Genomic DNA, 16,848 nt, shown 5'->3' with positions numbered 1-16,848 from the left:
ACTTTTTTCATCTTTTATTAAGATCTTCTATTTAAATTCAAGAGAGAGAGATCACATTGGATGGCAGACATTAAGTTAAACAGTGTAGTAACAATCTCTTGGAAATCTCACCATGCAATTGTAGGGTAAAAAATTTACAAATATTTTCTCTTAACTCATTTCAGTGTGAATGTGAACATTTCCAACACAGCTCCACAGGTTTGCAACAGTTGCTATATGTTTGCAATCAAGCCATTGCTAAGTGATTTCTCAGATATTTAATAAGTTAATCACATTGGAGAGAGAACTTTCAGATTCCCACTTGACGAATATTCCTCCAGGTGAGATCAAGGACAGTGTGTTGTTATCATTTACAAATTACATCTACAAACTCATTTGTTCAGGTTGGCAATATAATTAGTAATGATTATATGCATTTCCCACTGTTAAGCATTCTGTGATGCAGTGCAAGAGGAACAGTGCACATTCTCATTGCCATTTTTTCAGCTTATAAAATGTTGGCCTCATCACTAATCAAACATATTCCCCCTTAAAAGTAATTAAAAATACCAACGATAATGCAAAGGAAATTCTTCACAATTAGCTAATCCTTTAATCTGATTACCATTGTAACCATATGTTCTTATTAGTTTGCATTTGCTCCCTTATGAGGAAAGTAGACCCAACAGAAAGACACACAAATTTGGACCATGCATCTATTTTAAAGGTAGCTGTCTCCATATGCAATGAAGACTTTCAATACATGGAACATTGTTCAAACCCTTCTTTGCTATGTACATTGTAATGATAAATTTCTGGCACAAATGAAGCTATTCTTGCTCATAATACACATTTTTGTTACCTTTACCTGTACAGTATCTGATATTGGAATGTTATTTTTATGACAACAGGTGCTAATATTATGCATTGTATGAGCCATTTGATGTACAGTCACTCCAGATGAAACTCTGCAGAGAAAGAGTAAAAGTAACCATGCAGTAACTGCACCCAGACAGTCACTATGTCCCAGATCCACAAAGGGACTTGGGTGTTGTGATGATGAGCATTGAAATATCTAACTTTTAGGTACTTAGAAAATCACAGGAACAACACTGCCATCCACACACCTGAGTTTGGCTCCTGGGTTCCCTATACAATGAATGGGGAGAGAAAGGAACCCAAGAACAGGATCCACAAAAGCCAGCATTCTTGGTAGATCCTAGCCTAAGCTATCCGATGAAAGATGCCAAGGGGTGGAGGTCTTAAGCTCCATCCATCTTATGGAGATGGCCACCTAAATATGGGCTGCAGGGAGGTGCCTAGCTCTGCTAGCAATCCACAACCAGGAACACATCTTCTAGAGTAAGGTGGCTTAGGCATCTAGAGGCTTGGCTACACTTGCGAGTTACAGTGCATTAAAGGAGCCCCGGGCACACTAGCTCACTACCCATCCGCACTGGCAAGGCATGTAGAGCGTTCTGACTCCTGTTACTCCACCTCAGCAAGTGGAATAACATTTTGCGCACCCCCCACTGGAGCACCGCAGTGCCAGCGTGGACGCACTGGTCTGTTAGTGCACTCTGATCGGCCTCCAGAAGTGTCCCACACTGCCTGTTCTAGCCACTCTGGTCATCACTTTGAACTCTACTACCCTGCCCTCAGGTGACCAACCGTCAGACCCGCCCTTTAAATTCTCTGGACATTTTGAAAATCCCCTTCCTGTTTGCTCAGCCAGGCGTGGAGTGCTCTCAGCGAATCTTTCCAGGTGACCATGCCTCCATGCACCAGGCAATCCCCAGTATGGAGCAATAGCGAGGTGCTGGACCTCATCAGTGTTTGGGGGGAGGACGCTGTCCAGTCCCAGCTGTGCTCCAGCCATAGGAATTACGATACCTGCGGGCAGATATCAAGGGACATGATGGAAAGGGGCCATGACCGGGACACACTGCAGTGGAGGATTAAAGTGAAGGAGCTGCGGAATGCCTACCGCAAAGCCTGCGAGGCAAACAGCTGCTCCAGTGCTACCCCTGCGACCTGCCATTTGTACAAAGAGCTGGACACGATACTTGGGGGTGACCCCACCTCCACTCCGAGTACCACCATGGACACTTCAGAGCCCAGTTCAACAAGGCCAGAGGAGGAGGAGGAGCAGCAAAGCAGGAGTGAGGGTGCTGAGGCGGAAGAAGACACCCCGGAATCTCTAGATGCGTGCAGCCAGGAGCTGTTCTCAAGCCAGGAGGAAGGTAGCCAGTCGCGGCGGCTGGTGCTTGGGGAAGGACAAACACCAGAGGAGGTTCCTGGTAAGCGGCTTTTATTTTGGGAAGGAAGTTATTCGGTGCGGGCTCTTGGGGTGAGGAGGGTTAGGGCTGCCTGCATGCCTAGATGCGGAATAGGGCATTGATGTGCTCTCTTGCATCACGGTAATCAGCCTCAGTGATCTCTTCAAAGGTCTCATCCAGAACTTGGGCAATGCGCTTGTGCAGGTTTCTCGGGAGAGCCACTACGGTCCTTGTCCCAGTCAGGCTAACTTGTCCACGCCACTGTGCCGTGAGGGGCGGGAGGACCATTGCTGCACAGGCAAACTGCATATGGGCCAGGTTGGAATCCCATTGCAGTAGAAGACCCTCCCTTGCTTCCCAGGTCACCCTCAGCAGCAAGATATCTTCCAGGATGAACTCCTGTGGAAAATGTGGGGACAGTGTTCAGTATAGAGGCCCCCTGCTGCTGTTGGCTCTCCCCAAGGCACAGAAACCCAGAGGACTGTACAGCCATGAAACAAACAGTCACGCTTGACCCTGTGCTTACTCACCATTTTGGGGCTCCCGTCGGTTATGTGCACTTGCTTTGGGATGGGCAAATTATGCTATTGTGTAGACTGTGCTTGCACTTAAGTACAGGGGAATCATTGCTATGTCTGGTGTGAACAATGCTGTCTCTGTTAAGTGTTGCATTTTGCCTTTACAGATGCAACCTTGACATCTCAGCCATCTGTGTTATCACCAGCCGAAAGACTCCAAAGAATCAGAAAGAGCCCACATAGAAGCAAGGAAGACATGTTGCATGAAGTAATACAACATTCAAGTAATGAAAATCGAGAAGTGCAGGAGTGGCGGGACAGTGAAAGGAGGACCCGTCAGCAGAATGAGGAGCGCCAGCACCAAAGCACGGTGCTCCGGCAGCAAAGCATGGATCAGCTGATAAGCAAAATGAAGCGCCAAGCAGACTTGATCCAGATGCTCATAGCCATGCAGGTGGAGCACTACCATGCCCGACCCCCCACTGCAGCCTTTGTCCCAAATATCTTTCCCTGGTGCCCCCATGTCACCTCCAGCCCACTTTCCCCTACATCCGGGTTCTTACCACCTACACCTGTCTCCAACACCTGTAGATTCACCACCCAGCCCTGAAAACTACGACCCTTACCCACTGCACTCAACCCCCATCACCATGCAGTAGAACCATCCTGAAGTGCAGCACTCATTGCACAGCACTCCAGACAGGAAGGCTGAGTAGATAACAGGACATATGCAAATCTGTGATTGTACCGTTTCCCACCCCACCCCCTTGACCTTTCTGTTTCCCAAGCAGTTGTGTTTCTTTTCAATAAATGAATTTTCTTTTCAATAAATTGATTTTTTGGCTTCGAAAACATTCTTTATTATTGCATAACGTAAAAGATACCTTAGCCCAGGAAAGCAACAGGCACTGCAAGTCAGTGCAGCATATGTAGCAAACACAGATACCTACTAACATTGGAACCACTGTACTTCACTCCTGTGCAGGGCACCAGACATTACTGGTGGCTTTCAGCCTCAAATTGCTCCCTTGAGGCATCCTTAATCCTTGCAGCCCCGCACTGGGCCCCTCTAATAGCCCTGCTCTCTGGCTGTTCAAATTCAGCCTCCAGGTGTTGAACCTCCGAGTTGCATGCCTGAGTGAATCGTTCACCCTTCCCTTCACAAACGTTACTGAGGATACAGCATGCGGATATAACCACGGGGATACTGTCATCGGCCAGGTCCAGCTTCCCACACCGAGAGCGCCAGGGGCCCTTTAAATGGCCAAAAGCACTCTCCACAGTCATTCTGCACTGGATCAGCCTGTTGTTGAACCGCTCCTTGCTGCTGTCAAGGCTCCCTGTGTAGGGTTTCATGAGCCACGGCATCAAAGGGTAAGCGGGGTCTCCAAGGATCACAATGGGCATTTCAACTCACCCTACGGTGATCTTCTGGTCTGGGAAAAAAGTCCCTGCTTGCAGCTTCCTGAACAGGCCAGTGTTCCAAAAGATGCGTGCATCATGCACCTTTCCGGGCCAGCCTGCGTTAATGTCAATGAAACGCTCACGGTGATCCACAAGCGCCTGGAGAACCATAGAGAAATACCCCTTCTGATTAACGTACTCGGAGGGTAGGTGGGCTGGTGCCAGAATTGGAATATGTGTGCCATCTATCACCCCTCCGCAGTTAGGGAAACCCATTTGTGGAAAGCTAGCCACAATGTCATGCACGTTACCCAGAGTCACGGTTCTTTTGAGCAGGATGCGATTAATGGCCCTTCAAACTTGCATCAACATGATTCCAACGGTCGACTTCCCCACTCCAAACTGGTTAGCGACCGATCAGTAGCTGTCTGGAGTTGCCAGCTTCCAGATTGCAATAGCCACCCGCTTCTCCACCATCAGGGCAGCTCTCAATCTCGTGTCCTTGTGCCGCAAGGTGCGGGAGAACAAATGGCCCATCTTGATTATCATGCACATTGTAGGGAGAGTGGTCACTTTGGATGAGCTATTACCAGCAGGAGAGTGAGTTTGTGTGTGTATGGGGGTGGGGTGGGGGGCGAGAAAACCTGGATTTGTGCTGGAAATGGCCCACCTTGATTATCATGCACATTGTAGGGAGAGTGGTCACTTTGGATAAGCTATTACCAGCAGGAGAGTGAGTTTGTGTGTGTGTGGTTTTTTTGGGAAAAAGGGGGTGGGGAGAGAAAACCTGTATTTCTGCTGGAAATGGCCCACCTTGATTTTCATGCATGTTGTAAGGAGAGTGGTCACTTTGGATAGGCTATTACCAGCAGGAGAGTGAGTTTGTGTGTGTGGTTTTTGGAGGGGGGTGAGGGGGTGAGAGAACCTGGATTTGTGCAGGAAATGGCCCACCTTGATTATCATACACATTGTGAAGAGAGTGGTCACTTTGGATGGGCTATTACCAGCAGGAGAGTGAGTTTGTGTGTGGGGGGGCAGAGGGTAAGAAAACCTGGATTTGTGCTGGAAATGGCCCAACTTGATGATCACTTTAGATAAGTTATTACCAGCAGGAGAGTGGGGTGGGAGGAGGTATTGTTTCATGGTCTCTGTGTATATAATGTCTTCTGCAGTTTCCACAGCATGCATCCGATGAAGTGAGCTGTAGCTCACGAAAGCTCATGCTCAAATAAATTGGTTAGTCTCTAAGGTGCCACAAGTACTCCTTTTCTTTTTGCGAATACAGACTAACACGGCTGTTACTCTGAATCCCATGAAAGTGGCTTTTCTCATCCGAAAGTTCTGCAGCCACGGCTCGTCATCCCAGACTTGCATGATGATGTGATCCCACCACTCAGTGCTTGTTTCCCAAGCCCAAAAGCAGCGTTCCACGGTGGTGAGCATGTCCATGAATGCCCCAAGCAAACTCGTGTCATATGCATTACTCGAGTCGATATCATTGTCGGAGCCCTCACTATCACTTTGGATCATAAGGAATAATTCGACTGCCAAGCGTGACGTGCTGGCAAGACTCATCAGCATACTCCTCAGCAGTTTGGGCTCCATTCCCGCAGACCGAAAGGGAAGACAGAGTGTGCAGTACAAAAAACTTTGAAAGATGGTGCCAAATGTGGACGGAAGCACAGGGATTGCTGGGATGCGAACCGATGCATCATGGGGCGTTGGGACAGGACTCAGAATGCCCGCCCTGCCCCCTTCCCACAAGCCACAGTGCCAGAATGGGAAGAGGTGCTCTGTGGGATAGCTTCCCACAATGCACCACTCCCAATGCTGCAAATGTGGCCATGCCAGTGTGCTTGCAGCTGTCAGTGTGGACAGACTGCAGTGCTTTCCCTACTGTGCTCTACGAAGGCAGGTTTAACTCAAAGCGCTCTACATCTGCAAGTGTAGCCATGCCCTAAGTCATTTTTTTAGGAGAATGAGCTAGGTGCCGAACCTTACTACACACAAAGTGGCCGGATGAGGAGGTAGAGCTGATGCTTACCTTACAAATTTTAGCCCAATGGTTAGAGCACTTGCCTAGGATATGGGAAACCGAGGTTCAAGTCTCCTTTCTGCCTGTCTTGGGGAAAAAGGATTTGAATAGAGGACTCCCACACCTCTCAGGAGAGTGCTTTAACTGCTGAGCTGGGGACATTCTGATGTGGAATTCCCTCAAACTCTCCTGTCAAAGTTGTTCCACTGTGTACAAATATTTAAGAGTCACTCTGTAGCCTGGTGGTTAGGGCACCCACCTGAAAGATTCAGCAGTCAGTTCCCCTCCTCCAGTAACTATTTAAGTATTTTTACAAAGTGGAACAGTTTCAACAGGAGGGATTGAGGGAGCCCCACATCAGAATATCCCAAACTCGGTGGTTAGAACACTCTCCTGAAAGGTGGTAGAACCCCTCTTTGAATACTTTCTTCCTCACAGGCAGAGGGGGGAATTGAACCTACGTCTCCCCCATCCCAGCTCAGTGCTCTAACCACAGGGTTAGAAGTTACAAGATGGGCACCACTGCCTGCTGTTCCCAGATTTTGAATGGAACCAAGTAGGTGGACTCTGAGCACTCCTACCTGATTGGGCCCCACAGGTAAGTTAGGTGAAGGATCACCTATCTTTCCCTGCGCTTAGGCCCAGGCAGGAGATGATGTTTCAACTGAGGCAACAGTGTGCATGCCCAAAGGCAGAAACTTAGATGCCTAGGGAAATTTTACTCTGAAAATTTAGGCACCAAGTGAGTCTAGACACCTACAGGCTTTGGTGGCAAAGGAACAGGAGTTTTGTGAACACAGTGGTGCCTAAAACTGGGAATTAGGTGCCTAAATCTGGGGTTTAGGTGTCCAGTTACCTTTGTGTATCTGGGTCTAATGGGACTATGTGCATTAAAGCACACTGTGGATGGGCAGATAAACCTTTTCAGAGGTTCCTTTGGGTAGCAGAACAGGTGCACAAAAGGCCAGTTAATGGCCTATCCACCTTCCAAGGCTACGTGATCCTAGTGGAGGAACTTTGGAGTCAGCAGGTTTCCCAGGTGCAAAAGCCAAGGGCTGGGGCAGGAAAACTGAACTGTGTGTTAAGCACTTAGATTCCAAGAGAGCCCTAGGGAGACAGGGACCAAGAGAGCTGCTTATTGGTGACAGCTGGTGCCTCAGCTGAGATTGCTGGAAAAGGAAGTTTCCCTTGTGAAGTCTGTGCCTTCTCTGTTCCAGGAACAGGATTTGTGTCCATTTTATAAGTAAACCAATCACAGTAAGAAAATTCCTGGACTCCGAGTCACCAATTTCTGATCCAACAGGAAACTGCCCTGAATGGCCTTAAAACTAGTCAACACTCAACAAGGATGCAACATTATAGTGAATAGAGGTAGATCCGCCAAAGCGCAAGCCAGATCTCAATAGCATTGAACTCTGGAGATCAGATTCAGGATTAGAACCTGGATACAGAGCCAAATTTCTCAAATGGCATCTATTTTTATAGGGAGCTGAACCAAATCCTCAGATGCAAAGGGCCTCCACTTTTGGGAAGTTTAGAATCCATGTGTAGGTCTGCATTTTGTGGTTGAGCCCATTTTTAATATGTAGTGCATGACTACAAAAATTTCAGAATATGTAGCAATCAACACCTGCCTTTAGGCTTGCTCTTACAGTATATGTACATGATAAAGAGATCATGGTACATTAGAGGCAGTAAGTAATAAGTACTGGGCTGGCATTACTGTATTTTTTTAAAAAATTGATAGTAAAATGCATAAGTAATAACTTTATACTAAGGTTATTAGTCAATACCAAATGAGTTTCATTGATAGGTCAGTTACTCAGATACCATGAAAATATATACAGTATATGGTTAGATAGATCAATCCATAAAATCAATGTTTACATCCACAGCAAACAAATGTCTCCTTAATTAATCTTCGTTTCTGTTCATGTATCAAATGCAATAAACATCAATATCAGCAGTCATTAGCTCATTTTACTATCAATAATCCAATCTGCTCAACAAGTGTTAATTTATATGGCCTAATTTGATGCTCCATGATTTTTTTCCCCCTGATGGAAAATACTTTTATTTTAGGAATTATTTTGATCGCTTGATGGAAGATGACAGCACTACTATAAAAAGTTATTCATTTCTCAGGATAAAGCACATGTGACCATATCTGACAATTCAGTAAAACCCAAGAATGAGGATTGCTCTACGTAGCATAATCAGCACATTTTATGACAGAGGAGTAGAATTGTCTATCAAAGGATGATGTACAGAATTATAAACTACCAGCTACACATCCCTTAGACAACACCTAGACTCAGTCATCAACATTAGCTCCCTGTGGTCTTGTCAATGCCTGAACACATTCTTTATTAAAAAGCAAAGGCAACACAGATGGCCAGATCCTGGTACAGCCCATGCATCTTCGGAGGGAAGTGCTTAAGGGTGACCTTAAGTAACCTTTGTTCTCATCTTAACCTGGGGCTGCTAGGCTCCATGCTACTTTCCAAATGTAATGTTTGTAGAGCAAAGGGCCAATCCAGAAGCTCGGGATTGCTGGGGCATAAGGGCTCTTTGCCATGCTCTTTTCCCCCTGTACCAGGGGATAAAAGGTGTGGCACCAGTTGAAAGGGGTTGGAAGGGAAACACCCCCGCCATCCCCCAAGGGTTTTTGCACTTGCTCAAAACTCCATAGGCTGCAGAGCAGTGGTCCCATATTACATCAGTATGGCTGCTCCTGGAGCAGTCTGTAGACCCTCCAGTTGTGTGGTCGCAACGCCACTGACATTTGACCAGGGTGCCCCTCTGTAGAGAGGGGCAGCCGGGCCAAATTGAAGTGAGTGTCATTGCAACCTGGTGCATGTGTTCTCAACACAAATCAAATTTGGCCTCACTGCCTTTCCATCCAGATGCCGGGACAGCCAGGCCAAATGGTGTTGCGACCTAAGTTCCCTCTAAGCTGCATGGTGCAGAGATGCCTCTCCCCGAGCCCTGGACCTGCCGTGGTGGGGAGAGGCACCTATCCCTCCAAGCCCAGGGACTGCTTCAGGGAGAGAGGGCTGGGGGGAGTCCTCTCCCCCCACCATAGCCCCAGGACAGCCTGCATCCCAAAGCCCTCATCTCCAGCCCCACCCCAGAGTCCGCACCCACAGCCAGAGCCCTCACACCCCCATACCCCAAACCTCTGCCCCAGCCCTGAACCCCCTCCCACACTCTGAACCCCTTGACCCCACCCCGCCACATGATTTTTGTTATGTGCACCAATATGGAGGTTATGTGGGAAAAATTAGAGGGAACACTGGTTGCAACCTAGTGCACAATGAGTTTATTTATTTTATTCCCTTATGGTGGAGTGCAGGGGTGTCCACTGAGAACTTGGCTCCTCGAGGCCCTAGCTCATGCACTGTATGGGTAAGAGAGAGGGGAGACTCCCCAGCGGACGGAGCCCCAGGTTCCCTGCGGGAGTTGGAGAAATGATCAGGGACTGGAACAAAGTCCCTGATGGAGATGGAGGCGGGCACCAGAATTTGCTCCCTTCCAGGAAATATCTGAATTGGTGCCACTGGAGATCGGGCATGGAGGAATCCTCAGGGTGAACTTTAAACCATGTTTAAGGCTCCTTGGACCAGAGTGGTGCAAATCAGCCTTAGTAGGGTGAAACATCTTGTTGCAACAGAGCACTGAAGTTCACACCTATGGCAGCATAGTTTCCGCAATTCATTATTTTACATGCATGTTATGTTTGTTAGAGATGTACCAGGCAAATTAGTGTAGAGAAAATGTTCACTGAGGACCAAGTGTCTCTCAAACCTTACTCAGGGGAATTTAACAAATTATCCTAGCCCTGGATGAAATCCCCTCGGTACAAACACTGTGCTTTGGGGGAGTGAGAGCTCAGTGGGAGGTGGTGGGGGTGACTGGCTAGAGAGGAAGTATAGCTGAGGAATAGCTGCTTGAGTCAACCTGCTTCTTTGGGAAGGGAGCCCAAAGTCTGTGCCAAATTCTGGTTGATGGTAATGCTGCTGGTATCATCATTAGCTTCCAAGGAAGTTGGTATCAATTCATAGCTGTGGTGAGGAAGCAAATAACAGCATGGCAACATGAATAAGCCATGCTGGCAGGGGGCTGGGTAGCCAAGCTTCAGTTCTGTGGGTCTGATTGGGAATGCACAGATCTGGGCCCTTCATTTTCCATGACCAATCTTTCCCCTTCCATCAGGTCAGGGTCCTTGTGTAACTGTTTCTTTTTTAAAATGCCTGAATACATTTTGTGCTCATGAAGCTGAGGGATGAATAACACCATCCAGGTGTAGTATGAATCGATTTGGTGAAAGCTGCCTCCACAAGTTTTCCACTGCATTGCAGTGATTAGCTGCCTCTTAATAAAGACCTACCAGTTTTTAATATTTGGATAATATGGTCAAAGTGTCACCCATAGGTAGGTGAAGCCCAATATATGTAATATCTGTGCTAGGAAGCATCATCCAAGTATTAAAAAAGGACAGGATTTCTATCAACAGGAACATTTAGAGAGAGTCTATATTCAGTGTTGCTCTCCTTTAGCTGTCAGATAGTTATTCAATCGTTACACTTGTTTCCATGAGTAAATCAGGTGAAAATGTTGGGTAGTTACATATTTTTATGTAAACTTTGAGGATTTACTTTCCTGCTATGGCCCTGTCTACACTAGCCAGGGAACCTATGTTTGTATCTTTCTGGCAGAGATGGGCCCTAAAGAGAATATTGAATCTGAATATGCCAATCTTTGAGGAAGATTGAGTTTGGATTCATATCCCAACAGTATGGCTGGTCATTGTCTGTGTAATTGGCTAAATCAGAATCCTGGTGCCAACCACTACAGAACTTTTGGGCCATCCTGCTCTGAATCTAGATATGAACTTTGCAGCTGGAGCCATCTCTGCTTTCTAGTTAGATCGGTGTCATTTGTAGAAAGATACTAATTCAGACAGGACTAGCCTGTGTGGCAGCTAAGGCTGACTGGACTGTTTCTTACAAATTTACTCAGAATTTATTCTTGCACAGAATGTAGCCCATTTTTCTATTAGTGAGTAATTCATGTACGATAATGATTATTTTCAAAAGTATTTGTTATTCATAATTATTTGCCAACAAGTTTGGACACATTTTCTAGCATATGGCTTTGTGAATTGTTTGCTTCAAATATTGGCTATTCATATCGCCAGGCTGACCACATGAGTCACCCGGTATTTTTTCTGCTCCCTGACTGGATGAAAAAGAAACATTTGAACAGGAAAAATAATGAAAAGCAAATTATAAATATTGCCTTTCTTATGCAGGTTTCAAGACTATAATCATTTGTACTAAAATATGAAAACCTTTTGAGCTTTATCGACATTTTCATGAATACCTAGCAATCATCCAACTACCTATTAATAGTGAAAAATAAGATCCCATGAAGCAAAGCAACTAAATTTTGCACTTTTATTGAGAAAATATTCACAAATCAGCCTTTCTTGCAACAGTAGCTATGTTAACCTGGACACTTCTAAACAAATTGACCAATTAAGAACACAATATACTATTTAAATAGTCAATGTAATTGACTTTTTTTCTTCAAACTTAGATAGGTTCTGCAATTCTAAAGAGTGGCTACTTTTTTCTGCTTTCACAAACAGCTCACAAAACTCCTCCATGCTGCAGTATTTCTTGGGGCGGGGGGAGGTCTGCTTAAACTGTTAACTTTTATGTTTCATCAAGAGTTATAGCATGCATCAAAGTTAAAAGTACTGTATATTACCCTTACAGTTCCAATGGGACAAATTACTTTTTATATAATTAAATTTAATACTGTAAAATGAAACTTGTCAATCCAGATTATCATATTGAATTCTATTAAAAGTGACTCCACACACACAAAGAAACATACTACACCGTAAAAACTAAAGATAAACCAAAACCCTACGGCTATAATGGTGGTAGTAGCTTGCTTTTTACATCATATTGTCAAAGAGCATAATAAAATTGGAGAGCTCCTCCAATCTCAGATGACACAGCATTTATGTATTTTATTGATTTAAGGCTTAAATACAATAAAATGAAAGAAATGTACTCAAAATTAATTTAATATCATGAAAACAGGAGCCAACATATTAATAAAATCTAAATCTAAGAGACAAGTTGGACTTCTTAGAACTGATAGCATTAAGAATTATGTTATAGGGAAAGTAGGGAGCTATTCAAAAGGAAATAAAACTGCTGAAATAAAACCTGCAGGAGGGCCTGAGAAATTCCATGAGCTTTCCCTTTCCAGGTTTCTTACTCCCCTCATGAGGAAGGGTTTTGGGGCCTTGGAGAAGCCAACGGACATAGTCTCTAAACCACACAAAGTGAAGAAATGAGAGTTCCAATCTCATAGAAGAGTTACTTCTCCACAGTGTTTCCTGGTCTCCATTCTCCATAACAGTACTGCACTTCTACCACAGGCCTACACAAAAGCCTTGGGAGAAATCCTGGTCCCATTTAAGCCAAGGGAAGTTTGGCTATTCACTTCAGTGGGGCCAGGATTTAATTTCTAATCTCCACATAGATACTAGAAGAGAACCTAGGTTCAGAGAAGAGCAATAAGGATGATTAAAAGACTAGAAAACATGCCTTATAGCAGTGATTATTGAACCTTTTTTTTTGCAGACCACTTGAAAATTTCTGAAGGTCTCAGCGGTCCACCTAATGATCTTTGCAAATGTTTTTTGTGCTGCTAGCTAACTATTGTAAAGTGCTTTGGATAAAAGCGCTATCTAACGCCCCTCCCCCCCCAAATAATAATGAACTTTTTTTGTTCTACAAATAAAAGCACACAAATCATATTTTAATATCAGGTTTCAGAGTAGCAGCCATGTTAGTCTGTATCCGCAAAAAGAAAAGGAGGACTTGTGGCACCTTAGAGACTAACCAATTTATTTGAGCATAAGGTTTCATGAGATACAGCTCACTTCATCGGATGCTTTCCACTGAATGCATCCGATGAAGTGAGCTGTAGCTCACGAAAGCTTATGCTCAAATAAATTGGTTAGTCTCTAAGGTGCCACAAGTCCTCCTTTTCATTTTAATATCAGTTGTCTTACCTTTCTAATGCAATGGATGTGCCCTCTCTCCTCCACCGCGGCAGCCTCTGAAGTGGGGCTGGGAAGGAGGGGGGTCTCTCCCCGGCAGTCGCAGTCCTGGAGCCGGGGAAAGTTGCCTCTTTCCCTGGCCATCGCAGCCTTGCACATCCTAAATTCTCCCCACCCCCTCTTCTCACCCCACTGCCCCCTCCCATCTACCTCCTATTCCCCCAAGGCTATCAGCTCACCTTACATGTGCATCTTCTCCAGGGTCCAGGCACCTAATTAGTGAAGCCACGCCTGTGCGGCTCCACTGATTAGGTGGGTGGCCATTCATTCTCTGATGTGCAATCACCCAGGCATGCACCTTAGAGGGAACTATCTGTGGACCACCTGAATGGAGCTTGTGGATCACCGGTGGTCCACGGACCACAGTTTGAGAACCTGTGCCTTATAGTGATAGACCCCAAGGGTATATCTACACAGCAAAGAAAAAGCCACAGCTGACCCATGCCAGCTGATTTGGGCTTGTGGGACTAGAGCTGCAGGGAGACTTCATGGCTTGGGCTGGAGACAGGGCTCCAGGACCCTGTGAGGACCCTGTGAGGTGGGAGGGTCCCAGAGCTCAGGCTCCAGCCCAAGCCTGGAAGTCTACACAACTATGAAACAGCCCTGCAGCCTGAGCCCCATGAGCCTGAGTCAGTTGACACAGGCCAGCAGCAGATTTTTCTTTGCATGTGTAGGTATAACCAAAGAGCTCAGTCTATTTAGCTTAACAAAGAGAAGGTTAAGGAATGACTTGATTACAGTCTGTAAGTATCTACATGGGGAACAAATATTTAATAGTGGGCTCTTCAATCTATCAGCAAAGGGTATAATACAATCCAATGGCTGGAAGTTGAAGCTAGACAAATTCAGACTGGAAATAAGGTTTAAATTTTTAATGGTGAGAGTAATTAAGCACTAAGCAATTTTCCAAGAGTCATGGTAGACTTTCTATCACTGGGAATTTTTAAATGAAGATTGGATGTTCTTTCCTTAAAGATCTGCTCTAGGAGGAAGTACTATGGCCTGTGTTTTATAGGAGGTCAGCCAAGATCAGTGATGGGCAACCTGCGGCCTGTCAGGGTAATCCACTGGCAGGCCAAGAGACAGTTTGTTTACATTGACCATCCGCAGGCGTGGCCGCCCACAGCTCCCAGTGGCCGCGGTTCACCATTCCCTTTGATTTCAATTACAACACAGAATACAGTATATGTGAAAATGTAGAAAAACATCCAAAATATTTAATAAATTTCAATTGGTATTCTACCGTTTAACAGTACTATTAAAATTGTGATTAATCACGATTAATTTTTTTGAGTTAATCACGTGAGTTAACTGCGATTAATCAACAGCCCTAATTTTAAGATTTTATTCTTTGCTCCCTGCTCCTTTACTCATAGCATAAGTAAGGCTGTGGCTCATATTAGAGAACATCTGAAAACTCAATAGGGGTTTAAAAGATGTAAGACACCGTTCTGCCTTCAGTGAACGCTCTTAAAAAGCTGCCAGTGTTTCCTTGGATTGGACTAGACCTCCTGAGGTCTCTTCTAACCCTAATATTCTAGGATTTGCAGCTGGCACAGATACACTCTGCAGCAATCCCTCTCACGCTCTCTCTCCACCTTGCACACTCCCCCCATATGGCATTTACACGATGTGTAAGTCCTTGTTTTAGCTCCTCACTCCAGTCTGAATTTCAACCAAAAATAAACATCATGTGCTGTAAATAACTGGCTCTCCAAGACTCACATTGCAACCTTAGGTTTCAGAGTAGCAGCTGTGTTAGTCTGTATCTGCAAAAAGAACGGGAGGACTTGTTAGCCTCTAAGGTGCCAAAAGTCTCCTGTTATTTTTATTGTAACCTTAACTTCAGTTCCACCTCTTCTGCCCTCTTTTTTGCTGCCTCAGGCTAGTATAATATACAAAATTATATAAAAATAGTGAAATTACTATAGTTAAAGCCCACACACACATACACACACACAAAGGGAATGAACAAACCATTATGTAGCAAAAACATCTCATTATCTTTTACTGTAATGGGGTAAACATCAGTCTTTCCATTCCAACTCAACACTTTGTCATGTCATGCCTTGCTTTGCTACGTCCAACTTAACAGTAAGCATTTTATGGCATGGACCTGATTTTTATTTGTTTGCAAAATGCCATGTATCCTTTTGTTGCATAATATAATATTATTCATAGTGGCCAGAACAGAAATCCTATTATACAGAGTTACAGCTTCATGTGGAGCAAATACCCCAAAACCAATTCTGAAAGGGTTCACCCGAATAACTCTTTTATAAATTTCTTTATATCCAAAGATCTACACACAGGTGAAAAACATTCATTAAGTCCAAGAACAGCCATGTAAAGTAAGTAAAAACTGGTTATTTATTGTCGTAAAAGTGGTTCTTCAAGAATGTTTCTTCAGCATATTCACACAGATGGAACATGAGTCTGTCACCACTTTGCTTCAGGAACTTTCCAGAAGTTTTCATTTCCATGGGAATGCATGAGTTCTCCTTTGCAGCACCGAAGGATCAGAGATGGAATTAACATAGGGACATGTGACCCCAGCTGCATCATTTCCTTTCACTACACCCTACAGCATAATTCCAAAGAAGTGGGGAAGCTGGTCCGGTACTGTGAGTATGCAGAGGAAGGGATCAAGATAATCAATGACAAAGTATAAGGAACTCTTTGCTCCATTCTAACAGGACTACATCTGTGATTTAATCTCTTCCTATCCCTGCCTTTCAGCAGAACTAAGAACACTTTGCATTGTTACTTGTCCTAAAGAGGTCTGTGAGTGGGCAGCCAACTTTTTGAACAGCAGATCCACCATAATGTACTTCAGTGGTCCCTCCTATTGCCGCTGCTATTTACCCTTAGCCTCGAGTTAGCTGATGGTACCAATGGCTTTGTGCTACAGCACACTTCCTCAGAGCTGAGAAAGATCTCAGTGTCAGGTGGGATGCCTATATTGCCTTTTCCAGCAGAACAAAGCTGCTCAGTACCAACAAAGCTTCTTTCTCCTACAAAGCGTAAGGGGTTTCTTCAATACAAATATCAGTAAGAATCCACAATGACAGAGTCCGAAGAAACCAAAAGCAGCCTTGGCCCCGGTAACAGTAATGGAAGTCTCACTCTGCAGAGAAAACATTCTCAATGGTGGTGAGACCTTGATGCCCACAGAAGAGCAGAGCCATGGCACTATAGACAGGGATATTGATCTATCAGGCACTGACTTCTTTGGCACCATAGTTATCCCTGCTTGGTCTTGTATTGAAGCCAAAGGCAATATGCTCTGTCCCTTCACAGAAGCAGATCTAGTGATGGATCTTTGTCAGACTTTCTCTGTGAGAAATGCACAGTGACGCTGTACCTATCAGTTTGGGTTCAAAATGTGATGACACAATATACCAATCAGTGATTCAGACAATAGGTTTCCTCCAGATAGAACACACAAAGGGAATGCATGTCCAACTCTGGGCATATGGAAAGCCT

At 44.9% G+C, this 16,848-nt stretch overlaps 1 long non-coding RNA gene across 1 annotated transcript; it reads left to right on the top strand.

The window, feature by feature from the left end:
• The first annotated feature begins 2,229 nt into the window (after positions 1 to 2,229).
• On the top strand, positions 2,230 to 3,072 carry LOC122464314. Its single transcript, XR_006288254.1, has 2 exons — positions 2,230 to 2,279; positions 2,944 to 3,072. It is a non-coding gene; the product is annotated as an uncharacterized LOC122464314 (long non-coding RNA).
• Positions 3,073 to 16,848: the final 13,776 nt, after the last annotated feature.

Source organism: Chelonia mydas, chromosome 2, assembly GCF_015237465.2.
Source record: "Chelonia mydas isolate rCheMyd1 chromosome 2, rCheMyd1.pri.v2, whole genome shotgun sequence".
NCBI classification, from domain to species: Eukaryota; Metazoa; Chordata; order Testudines; family Cheloniidae; genus Chelonia; species Chelonia mydas.
Note: the sequence above shows the minus strand (reverse complement) of the source record. Positions and strands in the feature narration are given on the sequence as shown.